Here is a 24,778-nt window from a genome sequence, read left to right as displayed (position 1 = left end):
CCCTGCGTCAGCATCCCTGCCATGGCGCAGGCAGGCGGGTGGGAAGGCAGAGGCTCCTCCACGGAGCAGGCAGGCAGGAGGGAGCACAGTCCTGCGGAGAAGCACGTATGTGTCCAAGAGGAAACTTGTGCCGTCGTAAGCAACAGGGCTCAGAGGGACTCCACATCGGAAATTAAGCACTCGGCTCCCTTCGGGACTGATAAAATGATACGTGTACAGATCGGATTACTCAGACGCATTATCATCCCAGAAATGTACTAATGAAGCTCATAAAATAAAGTTTCACGGCTAGCCGTAAGCAGGAGTCTTGAATCGTCATGGATATTTAAAGACATTTAACATCAGAACAATTACTACTCCTATTGTCCAGTCTGTCCATAATCCATCCACAGTGCCATGCAAACTAAGAGGAGCCAACAAGTTGCAAAAAGGATGAGTGAAAATACCAGCCTCTAAACCCTGCTCTTCAGCACTATCAATTTATTTTTTTTCCTGATACTTCTGGGGACTGTAGGTTCTCATGACTACTGGCTCCAACCCTTGAGTCCCCCTAGGGAAAAAAACCTGAGTATGCTACCGCAGGCATGGCTCATCACTACTGAAGTGCTGGGAACCATTACCATAACCATTACCATTACTGCTACCATTAATTGTAGCAGAAAGCAGACTTCCCAGGCAGCGTTCAAATACGTTTTGTAGATTCAGTTTCGTCCAGCCCGTGCCCATATTGCAGGTTGGGGTGGTCCTGCAGGTGAAATGGACTTGGAGGAGAACGGGGATGCCGAGCAGTGGAGAAGGAAGCATGGCACAGCAAACCACCTACTCCAACCCCCAAAACCTGCTGGTGACCCCTGGCCGGCCACCTCCCAACAGGGCGGCTGTAGTCACGGCCATGGGCTGCCACCCACCCTCTCCAGGCAGGACTTTTCTCTTTTAATCTAGATCTGGCACGTACCAGATTCAAATGGACTCAGTGGCTCAGGGCATCCGCAGCACGACCGCCAGGGTCCCCAGACAGTCTTGGCTGGGGACACCATGCTCATTTAGATTTGCTAACTTAATACTGCTAATTTAGATTTGTAGCTGTGATTACAGTAATGTGCTTGGATTTAGCCAAGTTCATTTGAAGAGCTATACAAGATTAAAACCAAATCAGCAAGGTGCATTTACAAGTTTGGAAATACGGTCGCAAGATGGAACGTCGACATACGGAGACACAGACATAAACCATAGCTGGAATGATAGGGTTATGACGAGGCTACCCACCAGTGGACGTGGGTTTTTTGGATTTTAGGAGAGCTTTTGATACTGTCAGAGACAGTATCCTCTGCACAAAATGCCCAGCACACGGCGAGAGCGGGACACAACGCGATTGGTGAACGCCGGGCTAAAGGGTCAGGCTCAAAGGGTTGTAGCAAATGGGACAAGACCCAGCTGATGGCCAGTCACTAGCGGTGTCCCCTAGGACTCAGGTTTAGGGCCAGTCTTCTCCAGTGTTTCTGCCGGGGACCTGGACAGGGAGGTGAGTGCACACCACGTACGGCTGCCCATGACAGTAAATTAGGAGGAGGCACTAAGTCCCTCGAGGGCAGAGGGTGCTTATGGAGAGGTCTTGGTGGATCAGAGCGCTGGGCAACCACCAGCCCTACGACCGTACAAAGGACAAACGCGGATTTGGCACCTGCGACCTGATCTGTCCGCCCGTCCTCTCCCAGCACACCACAGTCCCCCACGGCTGCATCTTCGCAGCCCCAGGCAAGGTCAGCCCTGGGCTGGGCAGGGCAGGCAGCTGCCCGCAGGCAAAGGCAGCGGGAGGGAGAAGGAGGCCATCCCCGCAGGGAGCTGCCGGCGTCGAAGCTGCAGCCGAGACCGGAGCCTCCCTGGCAGTTAAGGCCGGGCAGGGGTGGAGGGTGCCCTCACCCAAAGCGGCAGACCCCCGGCTGGCTCCTCCTCACCAGCCCCGCAGAGGCGCACCACCGCGCTGCCAAGAACCCCTCCGCAGAACGAGCGCCTCAGCCCCGGGCTGTCGCCGGCACAGCACCGGCCGAGAGCAGGACAGGCCCGGCAGCCCCGTCACCCCGGAGCAGCCGGGCAGGCACGGGCACCGGCCGAGGACGGCGGATCGCAGCCTGCAAACACGGCCCACGGCCGCCGCTCCCCGGAGGAGGGAAGTGGGACCACGGAGGAGCACCCCGGGTCGCTTCTGTTTTTCAGGGCTCCTACGACTGCACCTCCAGGAGGACAGCGGCCAAGGGGAGGGAGCTCTGCCAGTCTGCTCCGGGACAGTCGGGCTCCGGAGCCCTCGCCTCCAAGGGAAGGCAGCCCCCGTCCCGTGCCCGGAGGGGGGTGTTTGGACCCCAAAGGCAGAGCACACCACGGCAGCGCACGCCTGCGAGCAGCTGCTGGCACCGCGCGGGGCTCGCCAGCAGCCTGCCCTGGGGAGGGAGGACTGATGAGCCCACCCCGTGCCACGGTGACGGAGCTGGGCCAGCACCAGCACGACTGTTCTAAAACCCCACCAAGTCCATCGGCTCTCTCAAACTGCGGCTCGGGACACTGTTGGGGGCAGCTGCTGGGGGAGAAACAAGGAGGGCAGAGAAAAAGAGGCACGCCGTTTCTCTTGGACCGTCTCCGAGCCCTGCACGGGAGCCTGTCTCCACGCTGAGCTGTCTTAACCAAAGGCAGCCCTGCCCGTGGGCTCCCACCGCTGCCCAGCGCCCACCTCTTCCTGGTAAATAGCTCCTTATCCAACCTTATCGGGTTTTTTTAAAGTGTCACCTAAGTTGTAACAGAAACGCCAGCGAAGCTTAATAGAAGTTGTGTGTTTGCACAAATGCTTACAAGTGCTCTAAGATCTGTACGTCATGCAAAGATGTACTGACATTTGCAGCTGAAGAACAGTACCGGACACATCAACTGACAGGAACAGCAAAAGCACACTTGGATTTAAATGACCAGGCCGGTGCCCCAGCTGTGTGCCTCCGCTGCGCAGAGACAGGGACAGCCCGTCCCCCCAGGCTGGACATCACCCCCTTGCCACAGGGACGGCAAAAACATTTCACCGCCTCGCTGAAAGAACGCAGAGTATTTCCTCATGAGGCTGCTCAGCGTAGTACGCCGTCTCATGGCCGTGGCCCACAGCTGAGATATTCCAGAAGACAGCAGGAACTGCCGGATCTGGTGGCTTAGAAGAACAGCTGCCATAAGAAGACATTTCTTTTGAAAGTCAGCCAGGCCGAGCATCCTCTCCTTTCCCAGCTCACCTCGTCCCACATGCAGACAACTCGCAGCAACAGCAGCACTGACATGGCTTACAGCTTGTTGCAGAAAACACCTTTCTGACTAAGCAAAGCACTACCTGATTCTCATTACTTGCTTAAAAAATAAAAAAGAAGAAGAAGAAAGCATATCATTACCATAAAACAAATAGAGAAATGCTAGTTACCTAGGAAGGCACGTGCTGCTTTCACTTACTACTTGGCATCTGCGAAAAGATAGGGATAGTCAAGCTCCTCACGTGACATTTCTGATTCATGCAAAAAAGGCTCTCATATACTAATTTTTAAATCAATTTTGTTGCTACATTTGATAATTTGAGTTATTCAATCTGTCTGTAAAAACTAACTACAAATTACAGTGGGCTGCATGGCTCACTGCCGTACAGAAAATTGTGTCTCTGAAGAGCAAACAGCCCTGACAAGCCCTGGTGCAGGCTGCCCTTGGGACTGGGGCAGACCAGCCTGCTGCTCTCCTATTGACCCGAAATGAGGAAGTCCTTCCCCTTACTCAATTTTCCCAGCTACAGAGCGGGTCCAACAGTGGTTCGGCAGAGCCTGGGCTCGTGGGGGCAGGGACCCGTCTTCCCTGTCACCCCCTTCCCACCTCTGCTCTGGCAGCTCTCAGGTGGGGCGTGCCAGCGCGATGGGCAACAATTCATCATTTTGTCCATCGCTGGGTGTTTCTCACGTGGCTTCTGGGCTTTGCACTGGATCCATCTCAGCCGTGCTCCCAGTGCTGACTTCAGGCTCCTGCTGTCCCAAGTCCTGGCGGCTGTAAAACAGCCATCCCAGCACCGAGGGGGTACCCTGAGCTCGTCTGGGACAAAGCTTGTGCACAGGCAGGGTACAGGGGCAGCTGGGGCAGACGCTCTGCCCCTCCGGCACCGCACACCGCTCTGCGAGATCCCCTGAAGGAGGACTGCTCCCACCACTTCCAAGAGGAGTCACACCGCTGCCGTCGGGAGCCACGTCTCCTCTGAGGGTGGCAGCTCCCGGCAGCCCCCGGTGCTCCCCTGGGCACGTGAGGACCCGGCCATCCGGGATTTCCCAAGGGGGCAGACCCGGATCAGAAACCTCTGTGGGGGTTTGCCGGGCAAGGTCCAGCGCTGGGGCTTGGCTGGAGTGACCCCAGCCCGTATGGGGCACTGCTGCACCAAAGCCTCTGCACGCCTCAAAGGCGCCCGATCAGCAGTGGGCTATGAAAATAAATGACCGCCCACCGGTTCTAGCAACAAATTGAGGTCATGTAAAGAGCTAATGAATTTGAAATTTCTGCCTGGAATTGATCCAAGGGACACGGGAATGAAATGTCATGTACGCCAGGCTGAGATTGCTTCTTTTTCCCAATGTGCTGCTTGCTGCGGTTTTTTTGCCCCCATCTTCTTTGGGAGTAATAGGTTTTATGATACTTACTGCAGCATCTGCCAATGTGTCCACTGCTACAAAGCGTCATTTACATATTGTGAATTGCATAACACACGGAAGCAGCGGGATCCACGAGACAGTAATTAATTAGCAAACGATTTCCACTGCATCCGATTCTGTTCAGATGGTAGGTGCTATACAAAGTCAGTGTGCCGGGGAAACCTAACACGGCACACTGGTAGCTGTTCAGAGCCAGTTGCTAATACGGTGCCTGGCTCAGACATAATCTGTCATCACTAAGGTCATGACAGAAGCTATTGACTGCCTTTCCTACCCCTCCAGGACTCAGCAGAAGTTGCGATTTTCAAGGTCTTTGCAAATGCAATTTCGTGGTGGGGAAAAAAAAAAGTCTAGAAGCTGATGATATTCACCTGCTGGGGATGAAGGATGGGGAAATAGCTGACACCAGTCACCAAAGGCATCCTGCAGCCATGCTAAAATAGGTGCATATAAATGAAGATGCTGTGATATATGGCATACCAGCTGCTAAAACTACTGAAGTAGAGAACAAGGAGCTTCAATTTCACAAAGGTCAATGGTTTGTAAACACGCCTGAGTATTTTGCTGAATTGGAAGCAAAGCACCTAAGAAAACAGAAACACTCAGATCAAAGAACCTCACCCAGAGGTTTCCCTGGGGGTTCTGCTGGCCGCCCAGCCACTGCACGGGCCAGGACCATGGGCCAGGACCACGGTCTCTCACCCCAGCGGCATGCACAAACTGCTCCACCAGCCATAAAGCCCTCTCATGCCAGCGAGGAGCAACATCTCCCGATATGGGCAGCAAGGAGCCCTCAGCTGCAAAGCAGCTCCTTCTGAGGTCCAGCCTGCCTATTTGCTTTTCAGGGAGGACATGCTGTTTTGGTTCTTTGACACTTGTAATACTTGCTGTAGGCCTGAACAGGTTAATCACCATGGGGAGGCATGCTATGGCAGAAATACTGTAGCCCAGTCATTGCTAAAGGGCTTCAAATGCTGTAACAAATACAGCTGCAACCCCTCTAACCTCTGGGAATTTTAAAAGCTACAGGACATCAAATCGTGCTTGCTCCAGGGTCTCCTTTGGTGCACCTGATGCGGCCGCAGAGGTGGTCGGCTGCGCTCCAGAGGTTATGTCCCCCTGTAAATAGCAAAGTACAGCCCAGCACTGGAGGCAGGCTGGCTAATGAGCTGTTTCGCGTAGCTGCTCTCATTTTCCTTCAGCCTTAAGCTGCAAACGATATGCATGCAAAGCAATGCATTCTGGGACGCAATTCTTCTCCCCGTAATAAGGTCTAAACTGGCAAGATTAAAGTGAACAATAACAATTATTTTAATTAAAGAGATTTCTAGAGAAAGCAGAACTGGTATCAGTAAGTCCTAGACCGTGCCGCACGCCTGGCTGACATCTGAGAGCAAAGCTTCCGCTGTTCTCCCAGCAGGGCACGGTGCCGAAAATAAAGGGTGAGGCAGCCCCTGCCCAAGAGCTTGCGGGGGTCTGCAACCCTTCCCCGGAGCCTGCAGAAAGTGGGGCAGCAGCCGGGGGAGGCACCTGGCAGCAGGACCCAGCAGCAGACCCGGCTGCAGGCGGCTGTTCACCAGGAGCTGGCTGAGGAAGCAAGAGTGCTGGGGAGAAAATGCGGCCGCTGGCAGGGACGGGGGTCAGCACGGCACCAGTGCGGCGGGCTGGAAGCAGTGCTGGGCATCCTTCATCTGCTGCCCGTGAGGGGCTGGGAAGGGGCTCCTGAAGAAGGACCACATCAGCACATCCCGCCCAGCCGGGCTCTCTGTAAGTGACCACTGGCAGTCAGTGCCGGAGCTGGAAACATGGGTTAGACCGACCTCTGATCCGAGCCACAAAGTCCCTCTCCGGTTCTGTCTGAGGCAGAAAACCAACCGGTTTCCTCCAGAAAGAAGCAAGACAACCACAATGCTGCGGTGTGAACAGCAAAACTGCAAACGAGAGCTTCCAGGAGGCAGAGGATGCTTAAATCAGCAAGTGACGGCAGCAAGGAGGGCAAGGCAGGACAGAAGATGGGGTGCGAGGGGGAGTGAAGGCAAGTCTCCCCACACCGTCTGGCCCAGCTGAGGGCCAGGGCAGGGGACGCTTCTGCCTTTCAGTGCCGGGCCCTTTTGCCCTGCCCGGGGCTGCGGAGCGGAGGAGGACGGGCGGATCTCCCACGGAGCATCGCAGCACTGCACAGGAACCCCGCGCGGGAGGGACGTGCCGAGCCGCAGCCGTGCTTGCACCGGAGCCGGCTGCAGGCCTCCCACACCAGAGCCCGCTTCGGTCTGCGTTCTCCTGCCTGAGCACCTCTCAGCGAGGCCATGAGAGCACCGCTGCCGCGTGGCGCCAGGCAGCCATGAGTCCGGCATACCGGAGAGCAGTGCTGGCAGCCAGAGCCCGGCTCGGGTACCCCAACTCCAGCTACCCTCGGCTTCAGTCTGGGACCGCGTCAGCCAAATGGCTGCGATGATGGAACGGTCATTACTTTATAGCAGGACAAAATGCCCACCCTGTCAGTATATAAAGGAAATTTCAATCAGGTGAAGGCAGACCCCTCTGCAGAAGACAGAACCGCTGAGGTTGGCAGGACCTCCAGAGACCACCTCGTCCATCCCACTCCTGCTCAAGCAGGCTGGGCTAAAGCAAGCTGCCAGGGCCATGTCCCTCAGACGCCAGGTATCTCCCACTGCCGTGAGCCTTGCTAAAGCGGGCACAAGGCGAGAGACCCCGGCTCAGAGCGAGGGCCCGGGGCGGCACTGCCGGTTCACACAGGGATGCTGCCTCTCCTGGCATAACGTACGTTTCTTCCTCAAAAGCTCCATTTCTGGATTTCTGCTGTTTCTCACCTGTCTTCTACACAACAAAACGCTTCAGCTCTTGCCCTTGCAGAGTACAGCTTAAAAACATGTCTGTAAAGCTCAGAAATTGAGGAGAAAAATAAGGTGATTATCCTTTGTTTACTTCTAAAGCACTTTATTTTAGAATTGTTTCATATTGTCTGGAGCCAAGTCCTCAAAAAGGTAAAAACAATACTGGGCTCCCTGCACCAGTGCTAATGGAGCATGGCTCCCGAGTCACGGCTGAAGAGTTTCCATCAGAAGCTGGGCAACATGGACACTTTCCAGGCACTCAGTTCCCTCACTTCTGCTGACACAGCTCTTTGTGTCCTGCATTTCCACAGGAGTGACAGAGCCTTCCCAGGAGGTGTGGGCAGGTTTAGGATCCCAAGCCTGAAGCCAGCTCCACGCTCAGGTGGGCTGCCCGATGCTCACCCGGACAGCGAGCCCCCTCACCTCCAGCACCGGCTCGCTGATGGTTCGCAGGAGGAACGTGCCACGCCAGCAGCGTATGCCCTGGTGACACCGTAGTGGGCGCAGCTAATGCAGCAGGGACGCAGGAATCTCCAGGCATTTGGGGGTTTTCCCCTTTTTGTTCTGCTCCCCGCTACTCCCCCCGCTGACTGTCTCTCTCATGCACACACGTGTCCCAGCAAGCTGCTCGGAACACACGGGGACCGGCACTCTTGCCACCGGCTGCCTGCCACACACCGACAACAGCGTGGCAGGACCGTCACGGTGCATCCCCTGTCCCAGGCTGACAAGGGGGCAGCACACTTCCTGCACACTTCCTGCACACTTCCAGCACGCTTCCAGCACGCTTCCAGCACGCTTCCTGCACGCCTGCTGCTGGCGTGGCCCCGAGCCCACGGCCACGCGCGAGAGCTACGCACAACGCTGCTCAGCTACTGCCATTGCTGGCTAAAATGAACGCATTTGAAATGCAAGGAATTAAATGCTGAACAAGTCACAGAGCAAGGAGAGCTTTGACACGCGGGGCTGCGGTGAAGGCAGCTCATTAGGCATTTGTATCACAGACGAGGAGCCGAGAGTGATACATGGGATGACTCAACGCGGCAGCGCAGGAACACAACTGCAGCTCTGTAATTTATTAATAGCTGTGCCATGAGAAAAGCGAGCCGGCGATCCCCCACGGCCCCCTGATACATGGGGCTTGGGGAGGCACCGCTTGCTGGCTCCACCACGGCTCGGGGAGATGGGTACTTAAGCAAGCAGGCACCGGAGCAGCTTCTGAGAAAAACCCTGGTTAAAGCATTGTGATAAAAATACACACCGAGGAGAATGGTTAAGAAATGTACTGTGGTGGCGGGCAGGCTGTGGGAGCCCCAGGGGGGCCGCCTGGCCCCCAGCCCCGTGGGTGCTCCAACACAAGCTCCCCCCAGCACCAGCAGCACCTGCTGCTCCGTCCCGTGGTGGGGCTTCACAGTGACACACAGTTTGCTACCCGGCCCCAGTTTTGTAAGGGCCGATCGTGATGCCCTGCTACCGAAACGCACCCAGCTGGTAAAGCGCCTGGCCACCCACACCCCGGCCCCTCCTGCGTCACTGTTCCTCTGAACGTTCAGCTTCTGGTCTTAGGTATTTAACCTGTAGAGGAAATCACCTCCTGGTTTCTTACTTATAGAAAGTAATGGAGATATTCACACTCCCATCTTGTCCGGTGTAAAACCCAACGAGCTGTTTGTAGCTGTATAATTACCCTGGGCTCAAGTAGGCACAGCCGAGAGCCCATTTTGGCTTTTTTCTTTTATTTCCTCCTTGTCCTTGAAACAGAAAGTCTCAGCAATACATCCTCTTGGTCCAGCAGCAGTGTTCCCTACCATTGAAACAGCAACTTCCCAAGGCAACTCTAAACGAGCGTACATTAGTAATTACCAGCAAGCAGCAGACTCGCCACCTGAACTGTCCATCACCACTACACACGATTTGCCTTTTGCACTTGTTGAAAGAAGTGTGCACTAATAAAACACAAGCAGCCAGGGCTGCTGCTCAGTGTCCTGGCTGGCACGGCTCTACAGACACAGCTGGGCTCAGACAGACAGAGTGCTCATCTTCCGGCCCCCGCTCTATAACATGTGCATTATGAATTCCTTCCTTTTCTTCCCCTCGAGCCCCTAGTAATTATTCACGCGGCTGTATGCAATGCAGGAAAGGCAGCACAACCGCCTTTGCGACCTCCCGTTGTCTCACTCCGTCAGCTCTCGGAGCTCACAGCCCCGCAGTGCCAACGGGACAGGACCTGGGGGCCGGCGGGAAGCCCGGCTGCAGCCCCCTCCCCGCATCCCGGCCTTGGACTGGCGGTGCCTCCTGAGCCAGCCCCCGACCCCGGCACTCACGGCCCCCCCACACCGCATCCCCCCCGTGCAGCGCGGAGCTGCCGCCGGGCCGGGGGCACGCTGAGCAGGAGGGCCAGCTCGGCCCCCCCAGCCAGCAGCCCCCTCTGGGGCCAGAGCTCCGCAGAGAGAGAGGGGTCTCGTCAAAAAGCACCATGAGTGCGTCAGCAAACATTGCCTTTCAAAGTCAGAAAGGCCAAGCTATTGCATTTTCCAGCTCCTGAGGTACCGCCACACAAAATACTATACAAGTATGCTAAATGCTGACTGTAATATCAGTATCGATTCTGCGGCTTAAAAATGCGAGCAAGCCTAAGTGGATAAAGTGAATAATTGTTTAAACAAAACAGCTTTTAACTTATCAAAACATTTTTATTGAATTGGAATATCGTGGCATTTTCAAAACTAAGTGTTTTTGCAACATCAAAACACAACACAAACGTGAATGGATTTGCTTTGACACTTCTCTGTCACCAAGTGTGCCAAAGCAGCGCGTTCCCAGTCGGCGCGGGGAGGCGAGGCTGCCGCCCTCGCCCCTGCAAAATCCGCCCTGTGCTCTCCCGGCCAGCGCCGTTTGCTGGGAGCCGGCGTGCTCCCTGCGGCCGCTCGCAGCGGAAAGGTCTGTGCATGGAGGGGCCAGTGGCAAGCCCTGACGTGGGGGGAAGAGGCTCCTCGGGGGCTCCACCACCCCGGACCCTTTCCCAGTGTGGCGCCTGCCCAGGCAGAGGCACCCGATGCGGCCGGGGTGGCCAGGTGCCAGCCACGGGCACGGTCACGTACTCGCACGAGCATCCTGCGTACCCGTTCTCGGGGAGCCTGCCTGAATCACTGGCTAACTGCTGCGAAAGGGTGCAGAGAAGCAAGAGACTCACCTGAACCAGAGCATTTCTGAATGGCAGGAAGCCAAAGAGAAGGGAGACCGCCACAGCCTAGGATTTCTGGCCAAGCAGCTGCCACTCTCCCAATAAAACGTGCGACTCGCACAGATACGTCTCCTCTGCAGGCTGCCTTGGGAGCCCCTGAGCAGCAGCGGGGCTGGCACTGCCACGGCTGGGTTAGGGCACGGGCTCCCCTGACATCGCCTCACAGCACAAATCCTAGGATGATCCCAGAACATGCACTTCCAGCTTTCCCTTTTTCTTTTCACTTTTGTTTTAAAGGAAATGTACATTTGAAAACTCAGCACAAAGTAGTTGTTTCAGAAGCGTCTGCCCGAAGGCCAGGAAGCACAGGTTGGAGCAAGGGTGCAAGGGTCGGACACACCAATCCCGGGAATGCCAAGCTGGAGCCGGTGCTGCTCGGCTCCTCCCCTGCCGACACACCACCACGTGCATGCTCGGTACTTGCTGAAGGATCCTGTCCTGTCGAGGAATCATGATGGATGGTGCCCACCTGATAATTGGCCATTAAATATTTTGTTTTCTGTAGATTGTTCACTTGTGGTATCAGGATTTATTTACTGCTTGCTGCTCGAGCCCTGCTCTGAAGAGAGTTATTATCTTCTCCTTTGGCTTTTCTGAATGATGTCCAGCAACATTTGCCTATTTTCTTGGCTCTGCTGAGAGGGAAGGCGATGCCATCCCTGTTTCACACGTAGGATCTGGAATCATAGAGATGCAGCACTCCCACTGCTTCTGCTCCTGGGCCTCCTGCAGATGCCTGCCCTGGTCCTCCGTGTCCCAGCTGCTGGGAAGAGAGGCACGGGCAGCTTCTGGTGGCAGAGGAGAAGGTAGGGCTGGTCCCCCAAAGGGCACCCTTCACCCAAGACCCAGGCAGGACGGTGAGGTTCACAGTGCGTGCGGCACCAGTGATGCTCTTCCTCCTGGCAAAGTCCTGCCGCAGACTTTTAATGGGTATCAAGCAAGGAAGATGGCAAAGCCCTCCCCAGCATAAGTCACCAGTTTGTTTCCTACTTAAAAATAAACAAAAGTCATCTCAGAAACTGCTGAGATGTGTCAGATTATGAGATGATTTTCGAAGGTCCCTTCCAACCCAAACCATTCTGTGATTCTACATATCCAGTAAGACAGCTGGAGTAGGCAATCGATACCCAACGCTTCAGCCCAAACGCAGCCTGAACACTTGATGTATAACATTGTTATAAACTGGTGAAAATAAGGGTAAAATGTGGGAAAGCCGGACAGCCCTACTAATAAGCACAGTCACAAAGTTTTTCCTTAACACGAGGAATTTATGACATCAGGATGTTAGAACTATTCTTGAGAGAGCAGACGTGCCAAAGCTGCCCATCTGCTTTGCTAGAGTTTTAATCTCGGATTACAAAATTCCACAGAAAATTTAACCCAAATCCCTCAAAATAAATTACTCTGCTTTTCTTTTTTCACAAGCAGCCTTTCACAAAGCCCCAGGGGAGCCCCATGGGGAGCCCCCCAGGTGCCACCGCCTCTCCCACCCTTGGCCACTGCCATGGCTGCAGGAGGCTGTGGGCAGCACGGCGGCTCTCCCAAGAGCTGCGGCTGGCCAGGCGGTTTCCACCTCAACAGCTTTTCACAGCAAACAGCGTTTCCCAAATTCAATTTTCCCGCAAGGAAAATCTCATTATTTCTATCAAAAAAACTGATTTGCCATTCAGAGAACCAAAGCAAGACGCCTCGCTCCAGCTTCTTTCGACACTAATCAGAGTATTTCACACTGCCGAGTGACCCCAGCGTTTTCACCTGAGAAATAGCCAGGCAGGGTCCCGGTCCCCCTGCCCACCCTCAGGGAGCCACAGACAGCCCAGGGCTGGGCACGCTCCTCCCTGGGCCAGGGCAGCGACCGAGGGGATGGCACTCGCCCACCCCACGCAGACCCCCACTCTGCAGGACGAGGGGCTGCCAGGGCCCCAGACACAGACTCCAGCGCTGCTGCTGCCCAGCTTCCCCTCAGACCCTCATGCGTGGGGGCAATGTGCCAGCAGCACCAGCAACGCCAGCAGTGCTAGCAGCGCCAGCAGCGCCAGCAGCGCCAGCAACGCCAGCAGTGCTAGCAGCACCAGCAGCACCAGCAGCACCAGCAAAGCCAGCAGCACCAGCAGCACCTGGGCCAGGTGCTCGCCCGCTCCTGTCCTGGCACGGGCCTGCTCTCGCCTGTGCACGCTCCCGGCAGTTCTGCCCGCCATTTCTAACCGCTGTGACCAAGCACTCTGATAGCAACACCTCACATGCTGGCGAGTCACATTGTGAGGAAATCTGTGACTGTATTATCCTTGTCAAATGCCCACCGGCACCCAGCGAGTGTCACCTGCCGGAGCTGCCCGCGCTGGCACCAGCGGCCCCTTCACGGGAGCGTGGCTCCGCGGAGAAGGGGTGAGCGGTGGGGCCAGAAAGCGTGGCAGCTGCTCCAGCGGTCCACCAAGGCCAAACAACCCCCTGGCCGCATCCTGGTTGTGACGTTACACCCACTCCCACTGCCAGGGCTCCTGTCCGGGCAGCCTCCCTGTCCGACCAGGCTGCTGCCAGCGCCGAGCAGGCAGCGGTGGCCGGTGCTGCCTGCGGCTGGTGGTGCCACGCTGGGCTGACACACGGGCAGAGCAGCCACCTCCATCGCACCGCCAGTGTCAGCATCTACATCTCCTTGTCACCTCGGGGTGGGAACAAACGCAGCAGCACCAACCACTCCGCAGGACAGAGGCTCACAGGCAGAAAGACTTGAAAAGTTCAAAACAACATGTCTTGTAGTTTAACTCAGTTAATTTTGAAATTGTACATTACATTAAATTGAACAGAGACTAAGAAAACGCCTTGGCGTCTCCCAAGTTCAGCCAACTCAGAGTGCCCTTGTGCGACAACACTCTGTGCCCCAGCATGCTGGTGGATGGTGCCTCAGGCTCGGATTTATCTTCCTCCCCCACACGTTTTGGAGGCTGAAGCCCAGTGCCAGCATCTGACTCGGAGGCTTCTTGCTCCCATTCCTGGTGCACGTCGTCATGCCACAGCCAGCGAGTGAGGTGGGGAAACCCTAGACAGCACACAAACACACACAGGGATCTGATCATTTATCTTCCAAGGAGTCGGGAGAGCTATTTTATTCAGGTACCTACATGGACCTGGGGTAGCACAAGGGATCATGAAACTATATATCCCAAAAACAGGGACACCAGAATGTTCTTTCTTCCCTCCACACACAGATGAGCAGGAGGCTCAGCATGAAAATCATCTAGAAGGATCATTCCATCCATGATCAGCTCCGACAAAAGGCTGGCACCACTGCACGGTGAAACCAGAAACAAACCGTGCCAAACCCTGGCACACGTTGCTGTGAGCAGGTACACGGAGGAGACAGCATAAGCGGCAAAGCCAAAACGATGTCTACCGGTGCCGGAGACTCTCGGCAATAGCGTCCCACAAAGGAAGCGGGACACGACAGAGAAATGCCCGTACACCTGGGTGCACCCACCTGCACCAACTGCCCCACCAGCCCGGACACTGCTGTTCGAAACAAAGCCGCAGCAAGAAAGAGAGTGAACGCACAGCAAAGGTGCAGCAGCAGGCTCTGCTTCCCTGCCTAAGCACTCCAGCGGTGGGGATCCTCTCCTGAAAACAGCAAAGCAAACATCTCCACCAAGCTTTGGATTCACCTCAAAGTTGCTGGTTCACTCCTGGAAACTGCAAAAAACATAAGGGATGGAGAAAGCTTTGTCTTACTCAGGGCTGTGTCACATGAGGGCTTCTGGAGCAGGGAAAGCTCAGATTTATCCACAGCCAAAGACATCCACATGCAAAGGCCCAGGGGCACCCAGGGGCCCCTTGTGTTTTCAATGGGGCATCGACAGGAACCGCTCTGGCTGCCCCAGCACACAGTTAAACTCGATGCTGCAAATCTCACGGTCTGCTTTCCCAATAAAGCTCCACAAAGACTCTGTGCCCTTCCCTCAAATTCAGGGGATCACTCTTTAATAAAAAGGCTGTATTTTCAAAAATGTCTGCACAGTCCTAAGGTTAAATGCAGCACTTCATCCGCAACAAGTACTAGCATCATCTTTGCCTCAGGATTCGGTCCTTCATCCTTCCTCTGAGGATCATCCCACCGCCCATGCTTGGGAAGGGACCCACTTCTGCCACTCGCTGCAACCCCGATGCGCCGCAGAGCCCCGTGCTCGGGAGTATGTGCCGGGCTCATCTGAAAGCTGGCACCCCAAGCTGTTGAGGTGCCTAAGGCAGTGGATTGCTCTCTGCCACGAGCTAGCAGTGCATTGCCAACCCCATTTCCAGCAGCCTCCTGCAGCTACCTGCTTTGGGGGTGCCGGCTCTGCAGATCTCGCTCGGGAGTGCTGGGGCACCACGCACCCCTCCAGGCAGGCAGCCGGGACCCCCGCGCCTCTGCATGAGAGGAGCTTCCTCCCTGCCGCTACTCGGATGCTTTTTTTAATTAATTGACAAGGAAGATCTGCAACCACGGACTGCTCTTGCGGTGAAGGCACGAAGAAACACAGGCAGCCAGGTTTGCTATGAAATCTGGCAAGCAGGAAGAGGAGATTTGGGGAGAGGAAGGAGCACTTTCTGTCACCGTGCAGTGCCGCCCTGCAGCAGGAGCACAGACCCAGCGTGGACCTGCAATCGGAGCGGCTCTGTGCCAGCACAGCCCCCCCAGGCACCTCTGGACAGCCTCTGCCTTAAGCACGCTCTGCTTCCACGGGGCTCGATGCTGGAGGGCACAATGCTGCTCAGCGAGGTCACCTTCACTCACCGCACAGCTCAGGGAGCTTTACCCACTGAATCAAACCCCGAATCAAACCCGGGATTTCCTCCTGGGCTGGTGTGCAGCTGAACATCCAGGGGCAGCATGCTCTAATGGGCTGTGGCTGATCAAACAGCTCGCCCCACAACAGGGCACGCTCCTGCGGGCAGGGGGCAGTGGGCAGGGGGCAGTGGGCAGCGGCTGGCTCGGGGGCAAGTTCACAGAGGTGCAGAAGGCACAGTGCTCAGTTTTACACAGGCAGGTGACCCCAAGGGCTCCTCCATCTGCTCCTCTACAGCTACTTTTTTAAAAAATTTGGCCAGCATTATCAATCAGTTTTGATTATTCAATTTGATTATTCTGCAAGGGCTAAAGCACTCGCTAAGTGAAACAAAGCCCACTAACTTCAATTCTATTCACCCTACAACAGGAGAGCTGAAGAATACCGTTTGTGAAGCACTCAAGTATTACATTGCTAGGTCTCTCAGAAGGACCCATGAGAAAGCGAGTACTTACACCTCGAGAAGAGGGTCTGCACAGCACGCGGTGGGGCCTGCAGCCTCACAGCGAACAGTGAAAAGAAATCAAAATACTCCATCCATCCCAATCTCATGAGCTGTCCTATCTGTAGGCTGGCACGTACCAAAGGAGGGGGTCACGCTGCAGCACCCAGGAGGGAGGCAGGAGGATGCTAACGGAGCCCGAGCCCGGCACCGGCCGAACACCCGACCGCAAGCGGGGAGCGCCCTGCGGTGAAGGCAGGAGTATGCGCGAAGGCACCGAGTCGCAGATTCAAACCCAGGTCTGGCACAAACTCTGCATCTGCCTTTAGGATCAGCTTTGCAAGTGTGATTGGTTATTGCAGGAGAGAGGAAGACACCAAGGAGATTTCCAAAACAGCTAACTGACTCTGTTTGAACCCATCTGCGTGGTTAAACCCTCCACCAGCGGAGCCTCGCTGCTCCTCGGCTCCCCGGGGAAGTGGAGCAGTAATTCTACCGTACTGCGGAGGGGAGCGATGAGGGCACACACAAGAAAGGGAGGCACCGAGTTACTCCATAATGGCGAGCAAACGGACCCCAGGACAGACAGGGGGATGGATGCACAGCCTGCCTGACAGAGCCTGCCACACAACCTCCCTGAAGTCCCTGAAGCTATCCATTCCTGACCACCATCATACATCAGCACAGAATGCCCAATGGCAGCAATTTCTACCTTAATGCTGTGATAAAAATGTAATAACATTATTCCTAAAGTTTCCTTTCCCAAACAAACACTGTGTCATTTAATGCACCGACACCCGCGTTCCCTGACGGGCACCAGCCCGGAGACTGAAAGGGGACGGGCGTGAAGGGGGACCCGGGTACAGGGTGCTGCGGCCAAACCCAGTGTGCCCACCAAACACACGTGCAGTTTAATCGGGAGAAATCAAAAGCAGAGGAAACAGCACTATCAAAGAGGGAGATCATCAGTATGACATTTCAAAATAAAATTGGGGGGGTTAATCGTAAGCAGATTTCCAAGCCGAAACAGTTTGTAGGTTTTATCAAGGGCTGTAAAAATAACTCACTTCTTCCACTGTGGCACTTCTGCATACTCTACAAAATCGAATGAAAAGTAAACTAACAATGATTTACTCCAGATGGACATTTATTATCCTAGTAATAATATCTTGCAATCGTCGCGGGATTAACTGAGGCCAATTCTTTTCTTAGTCACAGTTCTCTTACATAAACATATAGTAAATTAAACGATCTAAAACCAGACGGGCATTTATTAGGCTTGCCTCTATACTTGCCTGAACGTCACTTGTGGATGTCAGTTATAAAACATAAGCTGGATTTTAAGTTCTAAAGTTTAATTTAACATCAAGTAATACCGGGTACAAAGCATAGAACTCTCTTGTGAAAGAATACCTATTTAGTATCTAGGTCTGGCCTGTTAACTGGTAAATCAAAACGGATGTGGTCAAATTAGCTACTGAAATGAGGTAAGATGCGCCACGTCTACAGCAGCCTCGACACTTCAAAGACAGAACCAGGGAATCTCAAGGAGATAAAACATTTTCATCACAGTAACGAATGATGTACTCCGGCAGAATACATGTAATAAAAGAAGGACAACAAGAGCCGAAATGGAAATCTGTTTTGCAGAAGCCAAGAATAGTAAATGATTTATATGCACTTATTTTAATTTATTTTCAGGCTGAGTGCAATTTATCTAAAGTCATCAAAAATTAATAGGCCATACAGAAAGGAGTTTTAATAAATTCAAACTTAGGGGCATACAGCAAGTACATCTCTCCTCAATTGCTATTAGCACTTAACTATCTAATTAATCCACCATGATATCTTGCCTGGAAGCCCAAGCAATCCCCCTTCGCGGGAAGAGGACCGACCGCCGCGGCCCCCACCCAGCTCCCGGCACAGCCCCCAGCGCGGGGAGGTCGCAGGGCAAGGGTGGAGGATCCCGGCGGGGGTCTCTCCTGGCAGGCGGCACCCGGCAGAGCCCCTGGCAGGGCTGCGCTCTGCCCGCCCCTGCCTGCACCTGCCCGCCCCTGCCTGCACCTGCCCGCCCCTGCCCGCTGCCTCCGGCTGCCCCAAGAGCGGAGCCCCCCGGCACTGCTCCAGCCTCCATCCCTCCCGCAGCTCCACTCCTCGCTGTCCTGGAGGCAAAATCAATCCAAATGCAGCTCAAAGCTGAGGCTGCCTTGGGGTGCAGGTCCACGCAGAAAGTGCTTCGGGGCGCTGAGGAGACAGAGGCTGAGACCGAGACCACCCTGGCTGCCCGGGGGGGGGTCTGCAGCCCCGCAGCAGTGCCAGCCCCGGGGAAACGCCCCGCGCTAAAACCCCAGAGCTTCGAGGTGACGACACCGGGTTTCCCCAGCCTGCCTTAAGCCACGGTTCAGAAAGAGCACTGCGAAGCGGGGCCGGTGCTGGTGGGCTGCCCCCGGGCAGGCAGCGCCCGGGTGCCAGGGCACTCGGCCGGACAGCCCGGCCGCAGCCGTCCCCAGCCTCCCCCGAGTTGCCCAGCGCACCCTCAGACACCCGAGCGGTTTGTCAGGGTCCCAGCCCAGGGCCCCCTCCTGGGGGAGCGACGGGCCGGTACCAGGAGCCAGGAGGAACCGCGTCGTCAGAGCAAGGGAGAAAGGGGACGGCGGGGACGGGAGCTACGGCACTGGGGGCGACGGTCCCGCTCCAGCCGGGCACCTCTGCGCGAGGGCAGGGCTCCGGCAGGACGGAGAGCCCCAGCAGGGCCCCGCTTCCCCGGGAACTGCCGGCCCCGACGCTGCTGCTTCTTCAGCCCTCGACTGCCCCAAGCCGTGATGCTGCCCTCCGAGCGCCGCGCGGCCCAGGGAAGGAAACTGCCCAAAGGGACGGTTTGAGGTGACACTGTCCCAGCAGGCGAGTCCCTGGCAGAGGCTCTGACCGACCCTGGAGCGAGTTCCCATCAGTTCCAGGAGATGGGAAATTCCTGGGATGCAGGAGCACCCCACGACTCAACCTGGGAAACACCCAGCATCTGACAACCCTGTGACAACTGCGAATGGCACCATCGCTGCACGGGGCTTGTGTTCAGCAGCAACGGGGCAGCCCCCAGCCCCCAGGACAGGTTCCCATGCGCTGGCGATGCAGCCGGGGCAGGAGAGGCAGTGCACGTCCCGTCCCAGCACCCCTGCTTGATGGGGACCCTGGGGACAAGGGGTGAGGCTGCGAGCGGTGGCTGCCTCCCCTCGGCTGAAGGTCGGGGAAGAAATGGAGGTGATTTAGTCCCCAGCGAAAAGCCAGCACCGAGCAGAAAGCCCTGCCTTGACCCATATTGATTCAGAGTGCGTGCACCAAAGAGGCTCAGGACCACCGCACAGGCGGCCGATGCCCAGATCTCTGTACGGGCTCAGGCAGCCAGCGAGGGGATGGAGCTCTCAGCAATCCCTCCAGGTGCACACAAAAACTCAAAGCGGAGCTAGACCACGGAGCAAGCCTGAAACAGCTCTACTGGGAACACGAACACAAGAGCTTACTGACCACACGTACGCAGCTGCAGCGGGAAACCAATGGATCTTGGTCTGTATTTAGATCCAAAGGAAATCAATGGGCACACTAAAGGGAGTATTTTCCTTTACCTACCAAGGATGACAGTTTCAGTGAAATACTGGGACCCATATTTTTTCAAACTTCAGATGCATCTGTCAGGGTTGGGCAATTTCGCCTGAAAGAGAAACTTTCAATGTGCCATAAGGGAGAAACTATTTTTGCAATCTTCCCTTTGGCTCAAAATCTGCTGCTGGAATTTTTACAGGAGGTAGTGCTCTGCACGCTTGAAGAAACTGACGGCTCTAAAATACATATTTATGGTTTCCTGATATAGGGAAAAACAACAGAAGAAAGTAATGATAAGCTGCACGAATGTTAGCAGAGCTCTGGAAACAGGACAGACAGCAAATTGGGTATCAGTGGCAGAGTCTGGGGGAAGACAGAAATGAAGGGGTTACTCGGGCAGAGGTGCTGAACCCCAGCCACTGCCCAGTGCTGTCTGCCAGAGGCAGGCCAGGCGAGCGCAGGGGTGCTCAGCCGCAGGGATGCTCAGCCACAGGGATGCTCGGCCGCAGGGGTGCTTGGCTGCAAGGGTGCTTGGCCGCAGGGGTGCTTGGCCGCAGGGGTGCTTGGCTGGGTCTGGCAGGGGAGACCTTAGGCATGGCAGTGTGCACCAGCTCTGGCTGCACAGGCTGCGATGACCGAATGGTGGCACCCGGCGAGTCGCTCCCTCGAGTGACACACAACGAAACTCACTGCGCCTCCACTGATCTCAAAAATCAGGGAGCAGACCCTCCCAGAAAGAGCAAAAAGTAAATCTGCAGAGGACACAGCAGAAGATAACACACTGCAGAAAGTCATTAAGCCTATCTCTGTAATGCCATTGGGAAATTATATGCCAAGCCTGTACTATCAGTTCATATCGGTTCTTTCCGTAATTGCCAGCTTACTATTTAGGGGCAACAGAATAATGATGCCAAAGGGCTTAAAAACCTGGTATGCTTTGGAGACTATATGAGGTCCCTGGGTATAGGGAAATGTGTAAGGAAAGCTGTGTTGGGCAGGATGAAGACAGGAGAACCTGCGGAAGCCTGTGAATCATAAAGCCTTGCTCTCAAATGAAGGTCCATGAGCAGAGATCAGGACACACGAGAACCATCGAACTGGCCTCAGATGTACTTAGCTTAGGGACAGGGACTCGCTGTTATGCGGGGTTGGTACCTGTGACTGCACCATCACACAGTCACATCAGACAGGCGCCCGGTCGGCAGTTACCAGGCTCGGGACACCAGAAGTTGTTTGGTGTGGCAGCGGTCTGCAGGGCTGCAACAGGACCAGTGTTCAGGGATTATGGACTCAGCATCCATCATACAGCCTCCAATGTCATCAGTTAAACAACTGCTAATCAGTCACACGCACAGCTCTCCAGAGAGCTACGGCATCAAGGAGCTTGCTGTGAAGATTACCAGGTCTGGAGCAGCTCCCCTCGCCACTGACCCGGAGCAGAGCTCAGGGGTCCCCTGCCGCTGGGTGGGATTTTGTGTAACTGACAGCTGAAGTCATCCTTCCGACATTTGTCAAGGTACAGTAAAATCTAAGTGCACCTAACAAAGACAAGAAACGATGAGAGATGCATGCCGGTTAAAGCCTCAGAGCCCAGAGAGCATGGCTCAGGACACTAAGGGTCCCAGAGGGGCGATCACCTCCCCTGGGACACACAGACTGCTGAGAGGCTTTGGAAAGAGATGGGAGAGGAGACAACTGAACTCCTGTTTCTGATGTGGAAAAGGAAGCTACGGGAAGTCTCAGGGATAACCCCGGAGAGGAATCGGGAGCTGGGCTGGACAGCAAGAGACCCTGAGCCCCCGTGAAACTGGGAATGCTCCCAACACAGCACTGCAAAACACGGAGCACCTTGAGAGCATCTCTAGCTGCCAGAGGCATCCATGTGAAGGGCAGGCACTCACCCTGGAAGAGCTGAGCTCCAGCAAAATACGCCGGTTTGAGCTGTCGAGGCTGGAGAGGGGGTCCCAGGCTGAGGGGCTGGCTGGCGCCTGCGACTCCACATTCGGAGCACTGGGCACTTCACACACCGCCCGCTCCCGCTCCTGCTTGTGGGCACCCCATGCCCCAGCCAGTGACGGCCACCAGCGGCACAGCAACCCACAGAGAAATGGCTCGCCGAGGCAGGGGTGCCTCACGCCGATGCTCTGCCGAGGTGGGGGCTGCAGGTCTGCAGCATCTTGCTCCGCCAGCACAGTCGGAATGGCAAGCGGGGCCAACGGGGAACTGCTGTCCGACACTGGGCACACATCCCGGATGGTTCCATGGGCTCCAGCTGCCCTGAGGGCGCCTTGGGGAAAGCAAGCACTGGAGAAGCCCAGAAATCCTGCACCCACCACCGAGTCACCAGCAGAGGAGGGCAGGGACAGGCAGGCAGGGGAGCCGGGGAAGGCAGAGCATCTAGGCAGGAATGGCTGCTGGGAACAGGGTGTGGGAAAGGGGCTGAGCACGGCCGGCACTGTCCTGGCAGCGCATCCCAATGGCTGGCTTTCCGGGAGCAGGAAGAACGGGAGATCCCACTGCTTCACACCCCCAGGTCTGCGGGAAGAGCCTGCGCTGGAAATTGTGAGGGCATGCGAGTGGGAGGAGAGCAAAGCCAGTGGGAGGCTGGCAGGGAGAGGAGAGGGATCCGGCCCAGGAGGAAATGACAGCACAATTCCCCCCGGACCCAATCATATTTAATTTTTCTATCAATTTTCATTAGCCTTTTCCCATTCCTCTGGTTCATCCACAGTGTTCCAGGATTTGTTAAAAATAAACCATTACTGACTCGGGGAGCTCCTCGGCCAATTATTTTAATACTCCTGGGTACCAGTTATCCAGTTCTGCCACTTTTAAAATGCCTTACTTAAACTGTCACTTTTTAACCTTTTTCTTAGTTCCTGTAGAAGTAGAAAATGTCTGTCTCCGTGAGTTTGCATTTCTCTGCTTCTTTGCAAATGGCAAATAGAAATAATCACTGAAAACTTCCTTCTCTTCTGCATCACCCTTAATGGCATTTCTGTCTTTGCCCACAGTTAGATCCAGTCCTATGACAGGCTTTTATTTGTATCTAAAATGTAATTCTCCTTCTGCACCTGGTACCTGACCCAAGGATATTTAACATTTTAATTAGAAAACTTCCCCTGACCTCAGAAGACAGATATTCAGGCACAAAAAAAGACCCTCTGCATGCAGAAATTTTTTCTGGGGAGCAGGGACGAGAATTAAAACTGCAGTCCAGCAGAAATGTGGCTCATGGAAGGGTGGCGAGAAGGGCAGCTCCAGCAGCAACTGCTGCCCTTCACCCCAAGGGACAGCCTGCACCCACCAGCACCCCAGCTCCCCCGGCACCCCAAAAACACCCTGGTTCCCCCGGCACCCCGAAAACACCCCGGCTCCCAACAGCTGCTCTGGGCCCACAGTTATAAACAAGTCATTGCCTAAGCAAGTGCATCATTATTTCATGTATTAATTGGCCAATTCTCCATCCTCTGTTGCTTCCCATTAATACACCACATTGTTTGGGCTTCTTGAGGTAGTGTCGACACAAGTGTTTACTGGTCATTAAGCACCGAGCTTTGGCTAATAAATACAGCCTGCAACATAACGCGAGGCTATTTCTTTTAATAAACCGCAACTCAGAACTTGCGTAAGACACTGGATTACTGATGAACAGCACCGCTGAAACGTGGAGCAGCTGTATGGTGATTATTTTTATGACCTTACCTCATCTCTGAGTTACAGTTTTGAACAGTTTCTCAATCTAATTATCACAGATCATTTTAATTAATCGGGGAAGGGCTGACAGAACAGTGCCCTATCTTTTTGTCTTTTTCCAAAAGACGGATCAAACATCTTGTAGGATGGAAAAAGTAAAAATACGCAAACAAAGCAGGTTTCCCTTCAGCTGGACAAGATCAAAAATATTTTACACAGATTTTTGGAAAAAGAAATCCTTAGCCGCTTTCAAAACTTCTCGCCCAGAGGAATTATTCTGAAAGGTCTTTCCCCTCCTTTTCTGCATCTTAGTGTATAAAGAAGATACCATCAAATCTGCAGTGTGAGATCCAGTCAGTTTGCAGGTTTTACAGCTATCTCTTCTGTGCCAGATAATTTAATGGGTCTCTTGGTCCTAATGTTCTTAACTCAGCAATGTGTCTGAGCGTTTTAGATAAGAGTCATACTTAAAGCTTTGGCAAAGAAGTTTAGATTTTAATTACTGCTTCAAAAATTGATCAACTGTGCTGCTGCTGCAAGATTTCTGTTGAACTCATGAAACGGACGCTGATAGATGGACACCCACCCCCCCCCCAAATCCACCCATACAGCAAGTTGAGACTAATCCTGGCTTACATCATCAGCAATGCCTCGCGAGGGCTGCGCACCTGCAAGCACCGTTTTTATGCCATAATTCAGCTGCACCCAGCTGTGGGCCAGCTGTGCAGGAGGCTGCGCAGCAGCTGCCAAGGACCACGGCAGGCTCTGACCGTTGGGCCGCGCGCCCCGCCGCCGTGTGGAGGGTTTCTCCAGCTTGCATCCCATCGCCGCTTGCAATGGTGACTTGGAGAAGAGAGAGACCTTGGGAGATCGCACATCTTCCCACCCAAACTGTATTTCCATTGCTGGCGGGAGCAGCACGGTGCACTCCAGACCGACGGTAAAGGGCAGCTCTTGCGTTACACCAGGCATGAACAAAACTAGCCGCGAGTTGCGCTGCAATCTCCAGTTTGCCAGCTCAGAAGAACAAAATCCTTCGCTAATTTGCAAAAGGGAATTCAACACGTGGAGCACGTCCTTTGGTACTCCCCAAGACGTGCCAGCCCCCGGGGAGCAGAGCCTGCGGGGCCCAGCGCCTTCGCCCCTCGCCAGGCAGGCTTCCCGCACCCGCCAGCGTGGCACCCCCACGGCAAAGCAGCAGGTGGGATCCCCCGCTCCCGAGCGCTTCACGCCGGCTCCTGGTGGGCAGGGGGTAGAGGCCAGCCCTGGCACGCACGCCGCACGCACGCCGCCAGCACTCCAGCACCTCGTCGCGCGCCGGAGCTGGCGGCCGGGCGGCCGGGGTCCCCGGCGTGCTGCGGGGGCCGCGGCGGGAGCCCACGGGTCTGCCCGCGCACGGTGCCACGCTCGGAGGGGACAGGTGC

The 24,778-nt window shown here is 55.1% G+C and overlaps 1 protein-coding gene across 4 annotated transcripts in view; it reads right to left on the bottom strand.

Moving 5' to 3' along the window:
- The window catches only part of LRFN5 (leucine rich repeat and fibronectin type III domain containing 5), a 61,292-nt gene that overhangs the window by 11,466 nt on the left and 25,048 nt on the right, over nucleotides 1-24,778 (bottom strand). The gene's annotated exons all lie outside the window — the stretch shown is intronic.

Source organism: Haliaeetus albicilla, chromosome 5, assembly GCF_947461875.1.
Source record: "Haliaeetus albicilla chromosome 5, bHalAlb1.1, whole genome shotgun sequence".
NCBI lineage: Eukaryota > Metazoa > Chordata > Aves > Accipitriformes > Accipitridae > Haliaeetus > Haliaeetus albicilla.
Note: the sequence above shows the minus strand (reverse complement) of the source record. Positions and strands in the feature narration are given on the sequence as shown.